Genomic DNA, 17,084 nt, shown 5'->3' on the forward strand with positions numbered 1-17,084 from the left:
TCCCCAATCCACAGAAAAGGGTATAGGTGCCCTTAAATCCTCGAAGAAGTTCCATTGCACTTGGACGATGACCTGAGGCCGGCGGCACACATGGCGTTTTGGACCCGTTTTTGGGCTGTTTTTAAGCAGTCTGTTAAAAAACACATCCGTTTTTGACAGTTTTTTCCAATTATCTTAATGAGGATAATTGGAAAACTGTCAAAAAACGGATGTGTTTTTTAATGGACTGCTTAAAAACGGCCCAAAAATGGCCCAAAAACGGGTTCAAAACGAACGCCACGTGTGCCGCTGGCCTTAGGCAGCTCCTATGAAGTTACACCAACTCAACACTTATCCCCTATCCAGTCTGATATTTACTCAATGTTAAAAATGATCTAGTAGAGAAATTACTTAAATAGTATGGCGCCACCTGGTGTTCACAGTGTACAGCAATGTGCACGTCCACCTAATTATCCAAGAGCTGGTGGACGCACATGCTCAGTCACTCACCCCCACACCCTTTGAAAAGTGATCCCCTATAAAGTGCAGGACAGCCAATAGGAATAGGTAACTGGGGGAGTGATGGTCATAGGAGTAAATGCAATAGAATTTGGTAGTTTAAGACAGAAAACAGAGAATTGCATCATGTGACACTAAACAACAACCTGCCCCCAAATAGCATCATTTAGTAAAACCCACCAACAGATCCAATTTATGAGCCTGCATAGAAAGCCACTGGTAGCAGCTACTCCCATTCTAGTGGACATGACCATGTCCTGGCCCCATGAAGTTCAGAGAGTGGCCAATCGGCAAGACGACTTTGATTTCTGGAGGTGTGGTGCAGGTGGAACTACCCCTTTAAGGAGTTAATTAACCAATTAGATGCAGAGCCCATTACACACTTGAAGTTCTAAATAAGGACTCAGTAAAATGTGACAGATCCATAAATAGAAACTTGAAGTTTCTGCTTTACATATATAAAAAACATGTTTTTTTGTGTGATAAAAACGGGGATAAAAATTGCATTGCACAAAAAGGACAGATTTTAAAGTGGTTGTACTTTTTACCACCAGGATGAAAGACTGTATGAAAATGAGCCTGAGGGGCTCCGGGCTCTATTAACACCTGTGGAGCCTGGAGCCCCTCAGGCTCATTTGCATACAGAACTTTATCCTGATGTTAGATGTCCTTTAATAAAGACAAGATGCTAGGAGTCAGACTTAAAAGGGCTGTCCGCAGGCTGAAAAACTACTACTTTCTTCCAAAAACAGCGCCACACCTGACCATGGATTGTGCCAGAACTGCAGCTCAGATTTACAGAAATGAATAACAGTTGGTTGCAGTACCACACGTTACCTGTGGTCAGGAGAGGAGCTGTTTTGGAAGAGAACAGTCATATTTTCAACATCTGGAAGAAAGTTACCTTGAATTGCCCCATAGTGGAAGCCCATCCTGCACCCAATTCACTTCTAGGGGACTATCACTATACATTACAGGGTAGTTAAGAGGGGCTTTCACAAAGCCCCTTAGAAGCGGATAGAGTGGCTGGACTATAAAACAGGCGGAAGCCTGGAGCCCAAGCCTTCTAGGGGGCCCATGGACCAGTCACCAAATTTGATACTGAGGAGGACCTTCACCCATGAAATCCTCGTACATCTGTTCCTGCTCTCACTACACATGTACACAAGAGCCATTCAGGACCTTTGAAGGTCCTTCAAAGGTCCTGAAACCGCAGATTGAAAGCGGCCAGATGGGACACATCCTCCATTGCCCAAGGATTCTAGTACCAGATGTAGGAAGTGACTCCAGACTTGTAGGGGACATAATATTCATACAGCCCAGGGCCCATGGCAGTCTTATCCGCCCCTACTGCACATGCACTTTAGTTACAGGGAAGACTCATGGGGACTTGCGGCCCCCTTTTCTCATGATCGCTGGCGGTCCCATAAAGTGGAGATCTGGCAGAGCTCTACCCCGGCTAAGATTTCACACATCCTCTGATTAGAAGCAGATCAGCAGGAGCCTTGTACATGGACCTGATATCACTCGTAGCTTTACCCATCCAGTCCTATCACTGTCAGGGTGTCAGGGGCTGTAGAGACGTCTGTGACTATTATATGAGCCCAGCAGAGCTGTAACAGCTTCATGTCATCCCGGCCCCAGGAAATAAACATGACGGCAAAGTATAAACACCGCTCTAACATCAAACCGCGCAGGAATACGGGGAAGTAACAATAGGGGTCCTTTATGTTCCTCATTTCTTTTATGTGGATCGGGTTTCTACATTATTACAGAGGGGGGGGGTATTATATAATGAATGGCAGTAAACTATAAATAGACTATAACTTTACCGCCCTGATGTTGTCAGGAGTCATGTTGTGGGTGGATCACGTTTTGCTATATATTACATTGTATATTCCACTTGACAGGGCAGAAGTTTGTGCTCCAGAGCTGCTCTCATCCCAGGACATACCCACATGATATGTCATACCTACCTGATACATTGGGGTCCCATCTATTTCATCGCATCAGTCTCAAGAATGGAGCCCCTTGGACACAGGGTCATCTCCAGGTTCCAGTAGGCCCCTGGGTGCCAGAGCCTCAGATGGCCCCCTTTGCGGTGAACTCACATTATGGCATTAAAAATTCAGAAACTAAAACAGTCTACTGTTCCCTAAAATATTCCCTAATTCGTCATACCAATCAGCCCCCTCATGGTTATTTTATATAAAGCCCCCCTCGCGCCCATGGATTCCTTATGTACAGCCTCATGTGGGCCCCCACCGCAGCTCTGGGCCCCGGCATTTGCCCAGGTATGGCCAGTGCTTGTGCTGGCCCTGCTTGGACACATCCCAAATTAGAGCCAGATGGAAAGAAAATCTCTGTAATATTCGGTGCCACAGGGGGCGGCAATGGAATGTAAATAAGTGGTTTGTATCCTAAGTGGATCCATGGATCAGGTCTGATGACATCTTAAAGCAAATACACGCCAACCATAGCCTGTAATTACTACTCGCAGTCTACAGGAACAAGCAAACACATGGTAGGAGATAACATGCAAACTTGGGATAGCACCAGTTCTCCTCTATAAAGCACAGGTAAAGGCTATGAATCAGAGCAGTCACTTCATTCTCAGGATAAGTAGGAATAATGTTTTTTTTTAGTGACACTCAACTACTTCATGGGATGAAAAATCTCCATTTATAATCAACTTCTCGTATACAGCGCCCCCGTCACTTATAGGCTGTATCTGGTATTGCACTGATTTAACTTTAACAGATTATTCTTCACTTGGATTGGGCTTGGCTACAAAACCAAAACAAAGTCATGAAAGGGAAAAAAGACTCTTGATGTGAATACATTTCTCGGTTTACGTATTAAGAATTCCTGCAGTCACTGATAAACTATTTCATGGCCCCCACTTCAAACACTCGTGAAGATCAAGTCCAGACAAGACCTGGCACCGGAGCTAATGGAATGTGTCGCCAGGTGAGTGCGGTGCGGGGCCGCTCCAACCCACATGCTGGCAGCTCACACACAGCACACACCATGCGGAGGAGCAGTAATAACACGGCCCTGTCATGTGTCAGGTGCAGGACATACCAGGTGTGAGAAGCTCGCGTCACCCTCAGACAGAAGCGGGAGACCAGGTTCACACACTGCTTTTAGGATGCGTTCACGCGTGGCTTTTGCAATGCAAACCACTGGGTGCGGGCTTGACCCAATCGCATCTGCTTTCGCAGTGAAACGCGCCGGGTACTGGTAACAGATCGCATGCGTTTCACCAGAAATGCTGATAATTTGGGCGCAGCTTTTCTTGCACTTTTAGTTTCGGGACACTTTTTTGGCACACAAGTTCTTTATCACCTTCATGAATGTGGAGGTAGTTCAGACCCTTTTCCATCGTACGCCAATTAATTCAGCCCGTGCGCCGCAATCTAACAGCCCGGTGTAAATTATTGCACGATTCCTGGACTCTGCGACACTAGTAATGAACGCCCCCATAGTGTCCATATCATTAATTATTAGAAACTTGAACAACTTGTTATTTTTTTTTATAAAATGTTCAACTTTATTCAATTAGCAAAAGATGAATTCAGTCCACTGATGATATCCTGCATTTTAATCTCTTAATGAAGAAGTCTAACATCTGCGCTCAGCCAGCACGTGGTGTCCGGGATTGACTAACGCTCACTTAGACAGGGTGGTGGCCCCTCCACTCCCTACCCGCACTCTCCTCATTACGCCCATTGCCATGCAGATTCTTTTATCATCAGGTTAATGGTTTTATGCCGAGGTGTGAGCAGATTACTATTCCTGTTTATGCAATGGAAGCTATTTTTTTTGGTGTCATCCCAGATGGAAACACACAGATTGGCTGCAGATCGTCACATGGGATGGCTAAATCCGCTGCAGAATTCAGGGTCCTCCACAATGCCGGTGTTTGTACATTCGTATTGTGATAGTGATGTCGTGAGCAATGTATTAGTGGTTCCCATGCACTCATATTGTAATCCCAGATTAACCACATACTGGAACGGCCCGGAATGTAATATCCAGTCATGAATGTGGCAACCATGTATATGGGTAATAGGCCGTCATCAGCTTCATTCATCATGTGTAACCAGAACTTTGTGGTACCACTTGTGAATGTGCCACTTTTCCGGGGCTTCTAATTTTCCAACTCCTTTTTTGTCGCAATTTATGGCTCACACTTAGACCAGCTAAAATTTTTCATAAGGAGTTCTATTTCACCTCCATGAATGGGGAGACAGTTCTTCACCTTTTTGTTTGTGCACCAAATCAATAATCCCTTGTGCTACAAACTTACATCCCACTTATAGCAAACTTAATAAATTCCCCCCTCAGTGTCTAGAAAGTCCCAACACATGGCACTTCCCACATATTAGTAGGACAGGTCTCATGTTACTCTGCCGTGTCAGACGCCATGTAAAGTGGAACTAAAGGCACCAAAATCCCCTTCCCTTTAATTTGCCGGAGGCAGAGAATACTGATACCCCATGTTTTGGCCTGATAAACGTGTGGACAAATGTCCTTCATTCCTAGGAAATGTGTAATATGACTGCAGAATATTTAGTCTGCATACAAGATAGGGTCCATAGGTTTGTTCTTAAGTTGAATTTGTTTGTAAGTCGAAACTGTATATTTTATAATTGTAGATCCAGACAATTTTTTTTTGCCCAATCGACAATTGGAGTTTCAAAATTTTTTGCTGTAATGGGACCAAGGATTATCAATAAAATTTCATTACAGACACCTTACAGCTGACCATTGCAAACAGGGACTATAAGGATTCAGAGAGCTTCACAGTGGGCAGAGGGATCCGTCTTTAACTAGGGTCCGTATTTAAGTCAGGTGTCCTTAAGTAGGGGACTGCCTGTACTCATAAAAGACCTTTTAGCGTGCAGCATCCTGGGGACCCGGGACTGTGAGTCAGTCCTGAGACCTCTGCAGCGTGTGACAAGTCATGATGTGGGATTGGTCTCTATTCACTTACAGATAGCAGAGTGTGCAGATTGTAGGAGCTTCTATTCTACACAATTGAGGCAGCAAAATTTCTAGCAATGACAGGACTGCCAAGTATTTTTTTTCCGGTTAACAAAGGCGAAACCTGTCTCTGCAATAGTTAATGACTCAGGGCAATTCAATCCTCTTCCTGGGCACGAAGCATCCTGGCCGGGTGCCCACAAGTGGTACAAAAGCATTAATCCCAGTGTGATTCAGCACCCGCCTGCATGGCCTCCTATTACCATGATGCCACTAAGTGCCCAGCAGCGACATCTGCTCTCTCACTTTTCCTATTATTGGATTAATGTACAGTAATATGGTAGAAACTGAAAAATCAATTAAAGGGAATGTATTGGGTCCAAAATGCCTCCCAAACCAATAATAGTGCCATAGAGGGTCCTTCAATAGGAGCAGAAATGTAACTTTGTGAACACAAACCGATGAAGCAATTTAGAGATAATCATGTTGAAATGAAAGTGCTTTGTGGGCGGGGCCTGATTTGCCATATTTGTCATAATGCAGGTAGAGGCTCCACAGCTCTAAAAACTGCCCCATTATAAGGGGACGCTAATTCTGGCTGATCCTCCATAGTACTGCCCTAATGGTAGCCTGCTGAGGTAAGTAAGCAGGGTCCAATAAATTGGCCACTTTTTCGGGCAAACAACTTTGATGGAAAGTTTTGTGCTCTGCCCTTCAGCTTCCTAGGATCCGAAACACCAACAAATCATCCCACGACTACAATTTCTAGCAAAGTAACACAAACCCAGATACAAATTTGTTGCAGAATATTGACCAGATACCTGCTGTATCTCACACCATGTCTTGTATGCTGTAAGTGGGTCCATGTTTATCTGGAATATTAGGGTAACGGCCACTAGGGGAGCCTTTGCCCCAGCAGGGGTCATAGTAGTTGTCACCCAACTTTTATAACAGCAGGACTTTCATTTACTTGACAGACGACTCAAGGACGAGTATTATTTACAGTGAACACAATAATGGGATGACGTTCCTGCCGCTCGGCTCGTGGCCAAGAGACAGAGAGCGGAAAGTCGGATGGATTTCTCCTACAGAATTGGAAGGATCCAGCATGAAGTCATTTCTGTATAATGGATACAACAGGCCCTGAACCCTGGATCCCAACTTTTTCCGAAGTCTCTGGGGGGCATTTATTATTAACTTTCCGCCATTTTTTGTCATTTTTTTTCCGTGTTGCGCCTTATTTATGGAGTTTTGGTGCCACAATATCTGTTCTTTTCCAACACTCACAGCTTTTTTCTTTTTGGGTGGACATTTTGGGCGCAGCTTTAGAATCTGAACACTTTTTCTCACTTCTACTTTCTATTTCACCTTCATGAATGCAGAGACAGTTCTAATCTTTTTCGGTCGTGCACCAATTCATTAACCCCTTGCTCCACAATCTAGCATCCCAGTGTAAATCAAAGAGCAATTTGTGCACCAAAAACACAGACCCTGCACCACAAGTGATAAATGCCCCTCTCTCTGTCCTAATCCAACTTGCCTCAAGGGTTGAGGCAAAAGCGTCATACACTGCTTTGAACTGGGGCAATAGAGGGGGTGTATCTATTACTTTCGGAATGCGAAAATGTTAGAGATAATTTTAGGGGAGACTGATTGAGGATGATGAATAAGTCAATAGAGGGACCCAGAGCAGAACAGGGGGCACCAGGTATCTTAGTATCATAGAAGATAAGGTTGAAAAGGTTAGTACATCAAGTCCAACCTATAAATTAACTATTCATGCATAATGTATAGTCACATTTAGTTTTCTGGGTGAAGAGTCTCTAAGAACTGTACTTGATATAGTAGATCCTATATGTGCGACTTGATACCTGATCCTGTATGTGATCCTTGATCCTGTATGTGACAATTGATCCTGTATGTGACAATTGATCCTGTATGTGATCTCTGATCCTGTATATGACACTTGATCCTGCACAGTTTGTGATCCTTGATCCTGTATGGAACACTTGATCAATGATCCTGCATGCGACACTTGATCCCTGATCCTGTATGTGATCCCTGATCCTGTATGTGCTCCCTGATCCTGTATGTGACACTTGATCCCTGATCCTGTATGTGATCCCTGATTCTGTATGTGATCCCTGATTCTGTATGTGACACTTGATCCCCGATCCTGTATGTGATCTCTGATCCTGTATGTGACCCTTGATCCTGTATGTGATCCCTGATCCTGTATGTGACACTTGATCCCTGATCCTGTATGTGATCCCTGATCCTGTATGTGATCCCTGATCCTGTATGTGACACTTGATCCCTGATTCCTGATCCTATATGTCATATTTGATACTTACCTGGCACCAGCCTGCAGCACCCCTGTATGGGACATGCCCAGGTGGTAGGGGAGGCCACACATTACAGCCGGGTCCCTCCACGCATGAATGAAAAACGCCAAGTAGACAAATTCTTTGCACAAAGCAAACAGCGGCCACATGTTACGCGGCTCATGTCAGTAAAATAAACAGCTCGAGCCGTGTATATTTATCCGGCAAGTAAAAGTTATTCTTTGGGAGGGCAGAAACGTTTCCTTAGTGGGATTTAAAGGAAGGGCTAACCTCAGTGTGAGAGGCCCGGCCAAATCTCATGCATCATCTATGTGACACATCCTGGATCCCCTGCACTGAGTACCGGGGGGAGAGATTTATGATTCTAGATTATATTCCATGAATTATTTTTACTGTAACGTTATTATTCATCCTTATTATTGTGTCTGGAGAGATGTGTAATCAGACCTTTCTGTATGTTGTTAGGAGCAGCAGGACTGTGAATTATGGATTTATATCCCATTATTGTAGCATCACCAAGTGGGGAGTATCCTCACACTGCTGTGCTCTTGGTTCCCCAACAATAAGCTGCTCTATCCTTCTGTGAGTGACTATTATAATATTTAACCAGAAACCCATAGAAAAGAGGATCTACTGTTAGCTGGTTATTGTTCACAGCTAAGAGCACATCAGTGTGAGGACAATCATGGAATATGATTACACATCTCACAGGGACAATATCTAACACTGTCTGCAGTGAAAACAGGGAACAGCAGTGTGGGGACCAGTGCACTTTGTGAAGCTACAATCCTGGAATATAAATTTTCCACAGTCCTTCTGCTACTTACAACATACACAAAGGTCTGATTACACAGATCGGCAGGGACAATACCTGGCTGAATGTATGTACCTTCACTTTGGGTGAATAAACGCTTACTCTTCACCAGGAGTGCTGCTTCTCTTCTAATTTTTTCGGAGTTTATCTATTAGGTGTGTCAACAGAATGGCAGGGGTCTCACTCCAAATCTCCCATCAATTAGATGTTTAAAGGTAATCTACCATCAAACCCAGGGACACTTTCTCATATGGAGGCACTGTGTTATATTTGTTATCCATGGCTGTCACACTGTGCAGGAGCACTTCCCCCTTATTATTCTATGAGTAAGTGTCCCTGGATTCTAATGGTAGATTTCCTGTGATAATAATAATAATAATTCTTTATATAGCACACACAGATTCCGCAGCGCTGCACAAAGCATGACAAATTGGTCCCTGTCCCCAATGGGGCTCACAATCTAATAACCCTACCAGTATGTTTTGGAGTGTGGGAGGGAACCGGAGGAGCTGGAGGAAACCCACGCAAACCCAGAGAGAACATACAAACTCTTTGCAGATGTAGACCTGGGTGGGACTTGAACCCAGGTCCAGGTCGCTACGCTACAGCAGATGCTGCTCCTTATTCCCATTCATGTGATGTTATATTTCAGAGAATGTGGCTAAGCTGCAATACCAAGCACAGCCACTGTATATTTTTTGGCACTGTGTTTAGAATAGATTGCTCTTCCAGTGCTGCAGTCTGCAACCAATCTGATATTAATCATCTTTTTTAAGTATTGATAATGTATAAAAGATACATTGAGTATATTAAGGCAAATGATGTATACAACAGGTTGCCATATAGAGCAGCCTCCATCTGCAGGCAGATCCTCAGAGCGGGGCTCTGCTAGTTAGGTCTGAGCATCAGACAGTCAGCTGTACGCAGGCAGAGAGAACTGCAGGGACATCGCCAAGGTGAGCTCAGCATCAGCACCAGCATGGGGGAGGCCATGCAGCACCGGACATGTGCCCGCCACACGCAAGCCTGCGCCACCATGTAAGTCTCCATCAGCAGATGTGAACGATGTCATAGCTGCGGGAGGGGGATTATCTGCAACATTCTGCATCAGATGTTTCATATTCTGATATTCACATATACATAGTGATGTATATAGATGATGTAACATATAACATATATACGTAGTGATATAATGTAACATATATACATATACATAGTGATATGATGTAACATATACGTAGTGATATAAAGCTACATATACATAGTGATATAATGTAACATATAACATATACATAGTGATATAATGTAACATATAACATATACATAGTGATATGATGTAACATATAACATATACATAGTGGTATGATGTAACATATAACATGTACATAGTGATATAATGTAACATATAACATATACATAGTGGTATGATGTAACATATACCATATACATAGTGATATGATGTAACATATAACATATACATAGTGATATGATGTAACATATATACATATACATAGTGATATAATGTAACATATACATAGTGATATGATGTAACATATACATAGTTATATAATGTAACATATAACATATACATAGTGGTATGATGTAACATATAACATATTCATAGTGGAATGATGTAACATATAACATGTACATAGTGATATAATGTAACATACAACATATACATAGTGATATGATATAACATATACCATTTACGTAGTGATATAATGTAACATATAACATATGCATAGTGGTATGATGTAACATATATACATATACATAGTGATATAATGTAACATATACCATATACATAGTGATATGATATAACATATACCATATACGTAGTGATATAATGTAACATATAACATATACATAGTGATATGATGTAACATATATACATATACATAGTGATATAATGTAACATATAACATATACATAGTGATATGATGTAACATATACGTAGTGATATAAAGCTACATATACATAGTGATATAATGTAACATATAACATATACATAGTGATATGATGTAACATATAACATATACATAGTGATATGATGTAACATATAACATATACATAGTGATATAATGTAACATATAACATATACATAGTGATATAATGTAACATATAACATATACATAGTGATATGATGTAACATATACATAGTGGTATGATGTAACATATAACATATTCATAGTGGTATGATGTAACATATAACATGTACATAGTGATATAATGTAACATACAACATATACATAGTGATATGATATAACATATACCATTTACGTAGTGATATAATGTAACATATAACATATGCATAGTGGTATGATGTAACATATATACATATACATAGTGATATAATGTAACATATACCATATACATAGTGATATGATATAACATATACCATATACGTAGTGATATAATGTAACATATAACATATACATAGTGATATGATGTAACATATATACATATACATAGTGATATAATGTAACATATAACATATACATAGTGAGATGATGTAACATATACATAGTGATATAATGTAACATATAACATATACATAGTGATATGATGTAACATATAACATATACATAGTGATATGATATAACATACAACATATACATAGTGATATAATGTAACATATAACATATACATAGTGATATGATATAACATACAACATATACATAGTGATATAATGTAACATATAACATATACATAGTGGTATGATGTAACATATAACATGTACATAGTGATATAATGTAACATATAACATATACATAGTGGTATGATGTAACATATAACATGTACATAGTGATATAATGTAACATATAACATGTATGTAGTGATATAATGTAACATATAACATATACATAGTGATATGATATAACATACAACATATACATAGTGATATAATGTAACATATAACATATACATAGTGATATAATGTAACATATAACATATACATAGTGATATGATGTAACATATAACATATACATAGTGATATGATGTAACATATAACATGTACATAGTGATATAATGTAACATATAACATGTATGTAGTGATATAATGTAACATATAACATATACATAGTGATATGATATAACATACAACATATACATAGTGATATAATGTAACATATATACATATACATAGTGATATGATATAACATACAACATATACATAGTGATATGATGTAACATATAACATGTACATAGTGATATGATGTAACATATAACATGTACATAGTGATATAATGTAACATATAACATGTATGTAGTGATATAATGTAACATATAACATATACATAGTGATATGATATAACATACAACATATACATAGTGATATAATGTAACATATATACATATACATAGTGATATGATATAACATACAACATATACATAGTGGTATGATGTAACATATAACATGTACATAGTGATATAATGTAACATATAACATATACATAGTGATATAATGTAACATATAACATATACATAGTGGTATGATGTAACATATAACATGTACATAGTGATATAATGTAACATATAACATATACATAGTGGTATGATGTAACATATAACATGTACATAGTGATATAATGTAACATATAACATGTATGTAGTGATATAATGTAACATATAACATATACATAGTGATATGATATAACATACAACATATACATAGTGATATAATGTAACATATAACATATACATAGTGATATAATGTAACATATAACATATACATAGTGATATGATGTAACATATAACATATACATAGTGATATGATGTAACATATAACATGTACATAGTGATATAATGTAACATATAACATGTATGTAGTGATATAATGTAACATATAACATATACATAGTGATATGATATAACATACAACATATACATAGTGATATAATGTAACATATATACATATACATAGTGATATGATATAACATACAACATATACATAGTGGTATGATGTAACATATAACATGTACATAGTGATATAATGTAACATATAACATATACATAGTGATATGATGTAACATATAACATGTACATAGTGATATAATGTAACATATAACATATACATAGTGATATGATGTAACATATAACATGTACATAGTGATATAATGTAACATATAACATGTACATAGTGATATGATATAACATACAACATATACATAGTGGTATGATGTAACATGTACATAGAATCCATTCACAATGCAGCTTCATGCAATTCTAGTAAAAGCAGATGTGAGATTGTTACGGCCTTGCATCTTAACCCTTGCAGTGCCAGGGGCCATGCTGCTTCCCGCAGAGCTATATACCTTCTGCCCAGGATCAGTCTGCTGCGGATAAGCAGGGTAATGCAGCATAATCTGGCACGTGAAGGAGCAGGAGACCACGCTGTCACTACAGCAAACGCCAGGCTTAAGGGGACCTGGCACTGAGCCCCCCCCCGGTCTAATCCTATACGGCCTGCACTGATCTCCGGTACCGTATGTCCCAATACGGTATTTTATGCCTGTGTCATGTCACTTGACTGGAGAAACGTTTACTATGTCACCAATGAGGGGATTAGCATTCCTTACTTTTAATTGTGTTAATGGGATTTAGTTTATTTATAGGGGGTAGCGTGAGAAAAAGGAATGAGCCTTTTTATTCAGGAATAGCACCACTCCTGACCGTGGCCATGTCTGGTATTGCGCCATTGACTTAAATGTGGAGTAGCTAAGAGAGCATATCCGGTCTAAGAATGGTCCAGTTCATGGGAATACAAGGACCTTTTCTGATTTTAAGATACTCCTTTTATCAATTTGGGTGATTTTGGTCAGATTTTGCCAAAATGCTTGTAGGTACGGTATTAGAAGGACTGTGCAGTTTTGATATACACATGACCGCAGAATGGGTTAACATTCATTAATGGGGATCTGAGGCGTCTCTATGGACATATCATAGTTATCACTGTATGGATGAGATACATGTAAATTATCATCAGCTTCTCTACCCCCCCCCCCCCCCAAATTTAAATGTGAGGAATGTGCCAAGGTCTTACCCTGGAGATGTCTGAATGTTCTGCCTCATATCCTCACATTTCATACTAGTTCACGGAATTTATAAAGAAATAATCTACATTTGAAAAGAGTTGAATTTTATCACATTCTATAGGTCTAAGGTATCACACAAAACATGACACAAAGTAACAATCAATATTAGTAACATATAAATAATGTAACAACATAACACAACAATAATACAGAAAATATATACAGAATCAAAGTGAATCTGATGTGTCTTTACAGAGAACACACAGCAGCTCAAGAACCCCAGTTACAAGACTAATGGTAACAACAACATACAACTGTATATAACCCTCCAATAATCAGAACATACATCACCACACCCAATAATAATATATACCACCCCAGCAATAATAATAGAGAATAAAACATCTAACAATAATAATAATAATATACTCCACTACCCAAATATTTATTCTTGCAGGGCAGGGAGGTACATTGATGACATTACTTAAACTGTACTGTTAAAATTACATCCTGTATTATACTCCAGAGCTGCACTCACTATTCTGCTGCTGGTGCAGTCACTGTGTACATACATGACATTACTTATCCTGTACTGATCCTGAGTTACATCCTGTATTATACCCCAGAGCTGCACTCACTATTCTGCTGCTGGTGCAGTCACTGTGTACATACATGATATTACTTATCCTGTACTGATCCTGAGTTACATCCTGTATTATACCCCAGAGCTGCACTCACTATTCTGCTGCTGGTGCAGTCACTGTGTACATACATGACATTACTTATCCTGTACTGATCCTGAGTTACATCCTGTATTATACTCCAGAGCTGCACTCACTATTCTGCTGCTGGTGCAGTCAATGTGTACATACATGACATTACTTATCCTGTACTGATCCTGACTTACATCCTGTATTATACCCCAGAGCTGCACTCACTATTCTGCTGCTGGTGCAGTCACTGTGTACATACATGACATTACTTATCCTGTACTGATCCTGAGTTACATCCTGTATTATACTCCAGAGCTGCACTCACTATTCTGCTGCTGGTGCTGTCACTGTGTACATACATGACATTACTTATACTGTACTGATCCTGAGTTACATCCTGTATTATACCCCAGAGCTGCACTCACTATTCTGCTGCTGGTGCAGTCACTGTCTACATACATGACATTACTTATCCTGTACTGATCCTGAGTTACATCCTGTATTATACCCCAGAGCTGCACTCACTATTCTGCTGCTGGTGCAGTCACTGTGTACATACATGACATTACTTATCCTGTACTGATCCTGAGTTACATCCTGTATTATACCCCAGAGCTGCACTCACTATTCTGCTGCTGGTGCAGTCACTGTGTACATACATGATATTACTTATCCTGTACTGATCCTGAGTTACATCCTGTATTATACCCCAGAGCTGCACTCACTATTCTGCTGCTGGTGCAGTCACTGTGTACATACATGACATTACTTATCCTGTACTGATCCTGAGTTACATCCTGTATTATACTCCAGAGCTGCACTCACTATTCTGCTGCTGGTGCAGTCAATGTGTACATACATGACATTACTTATCCTGTACTGATCCTGACTTACATCCTGTATTATACCCCAGAGCTGCACTCACTATTCTGCTGCTGGTGCAGTCACTGTGTACATACATGACATTACTTATCCTGTACTGATCCTGAGTTACATCCTGTATTATACTCCAGAGCTGCACTCACTATTCTGCTGCTGGTGCTGTCACTGTGTACATACATGACATTACTTATACTGTACTGATCCTGAGTTACATCCTGTATTATACCCCAGAGCTGCACTCACTATTCTGCTGCTGGTGCAGTCACTGTGTACATACATGACATTACTTATCCTGTACTGATCCTGAGTTACATCCTGTATTATACCCCAGAGCTGCACTCACTATTCTGCTGCTGGTGCAGTCACTGTGTACATACATGACATTACTTATCCTGTACTGATCCCGAATTACATCCTGTATTATACTCCAGAGCTGCACTCACTATTCTGCTGCTGGTGCAGTCACTGTGTACATACATGACATTACTTATCCTGTACTGATCCTGAGTTACATCCTGTATTATACTCTAGAGCTGCACTCACTATTCTGCTGCTGGTGCAGTCACTGTGTACATACATGACATTACTTATCCTGTACTGATCCTGAGTTACATCCTGTATTATACCCCAGAGCTGCACTCACTATTCTGCTGCTGGTGCAGTCACTGTGTACATACATGACATTACTTATCCTGTACTGATCCTGAGTTACATCCTGTATTATACCCCAGAGCTGCACTCACTATTCTGCCACTGGTGCAGTCACTGTGTACATACATGACATTAATTATCCTGTACTGATCCTGAGTTACATCCTGTATTATACCCCAGAGCTGCACTCACTATTCTGCTGCTGGTGCAGTCACTGTGTACATACATGACATTACTTATCCTGTACTGATCCTGAGTTACATCCTGTATTATACCCCAGAGCTGCACTCACTATTCTGCTGCTGGTGCAGTCACTGTGTACATACATGACATTACTTATCCTGTACTGATCCTGAGTTACATCCTGTATTATACCCCAGAGCTGTGCTCACTATTCTGCTGCTGGTGCAGTCACTGTGTACATACATGACATTACTTATCCTGTACTGATCCTGAGTTACATCCTGTATTATACTCCAGAGCTGCACTCACTATTCTGCTGCTGGTGCAGTCACTGTGTACATACATGACATTACTTATCCTGTACATCCTGTATTATACTCCAGAGCTGCACTCACTGTTGATTTGTCAGCAGTCTGGACATGATTTGGATATGGATGGCATTACAGATGAAGTGTACAGAGGGGATGTCACGGGTAACATATGACACATGGGAATGTCGGAGCCTTTATCCTGTGTGTGTAGATCTCACAGGAGATAAGTAACAGCTCCCTGGGGAGAGATAGAAGAACAATCATCCATACATTGTAAATCTATGAGCACTCAACACTAATTAGTTGCAATTCCTGGATATCCAAAATGATGCTTTAACTTACGAAGTTGTTAATCAGAAATTTTCCAAAATTATCTAAAAATAGAAATAAGGGGTAAAATAAAATGAGATCTGCCTGCTGAGACCATAATAACACTTGTTTTACCTTGTATACCACTGCGAGTCAATCACTGGCCTCATCAGTCACAAGTCCATGGATGCTGATGAGGCCGGTGAAAGCAGCGGGAGCAGGTGTCACTCAGGGGAAGGTGATAATGTCCATCTTATACCTTCCCCGACCACTAGAGGGTTTTGTAGTTTGACAAGAAAACACCTTTAATGTCAGATATTCAACAATACGTTAGGGGTTGTACAAAATTA

The 17,084-nt window shown here is 39.9% G+C and overlaps 1 protein-coding gene across 4 annotated transcripts in view; it reads left to right on the forward strand.

Moving 5' to 3' along the window:
- PRRT3 (proline rich transmembrane protein 3) overlaps positions 1 to 17,084 on the forward strand; it is a 54,686-nt gene that overhangs the window by 14,026 nt on the left and 23,576 nt on the right. Inside the window, exon 1 of one of the 4 annotated variants that reach the window (XM_072128749.1) lies at positions 9,533 to 9,684. The exons of the other annotated variants lie outside the window; for them this stretch is intronic. The gene's annotated coding sequence lies outside the window, so the exon portion shown is untranslated. Of the gene's footprint in view, positions 1 to 9,532; positions 9,685 to 17,084 lie in introns of those variants that run through there. 4 annotated transcript variants of the gene reach the window in all.

The sequence above is a fragment of the Engystomops pustulosus genome, chromosome 10 (genome assembly GCF_040894005.1).
Source record: "Engystomops pustulosus chromosome 10, aEngPut4.maternal, whole genome shotgun sequence".
Taxonomy (NCBI): domain Eukaryota; kingdom Metazoa; phylum Chordata; class Amphibia; order Anura; family Leptodactylidae; genus Engystomops; species Engystomops pustulosus.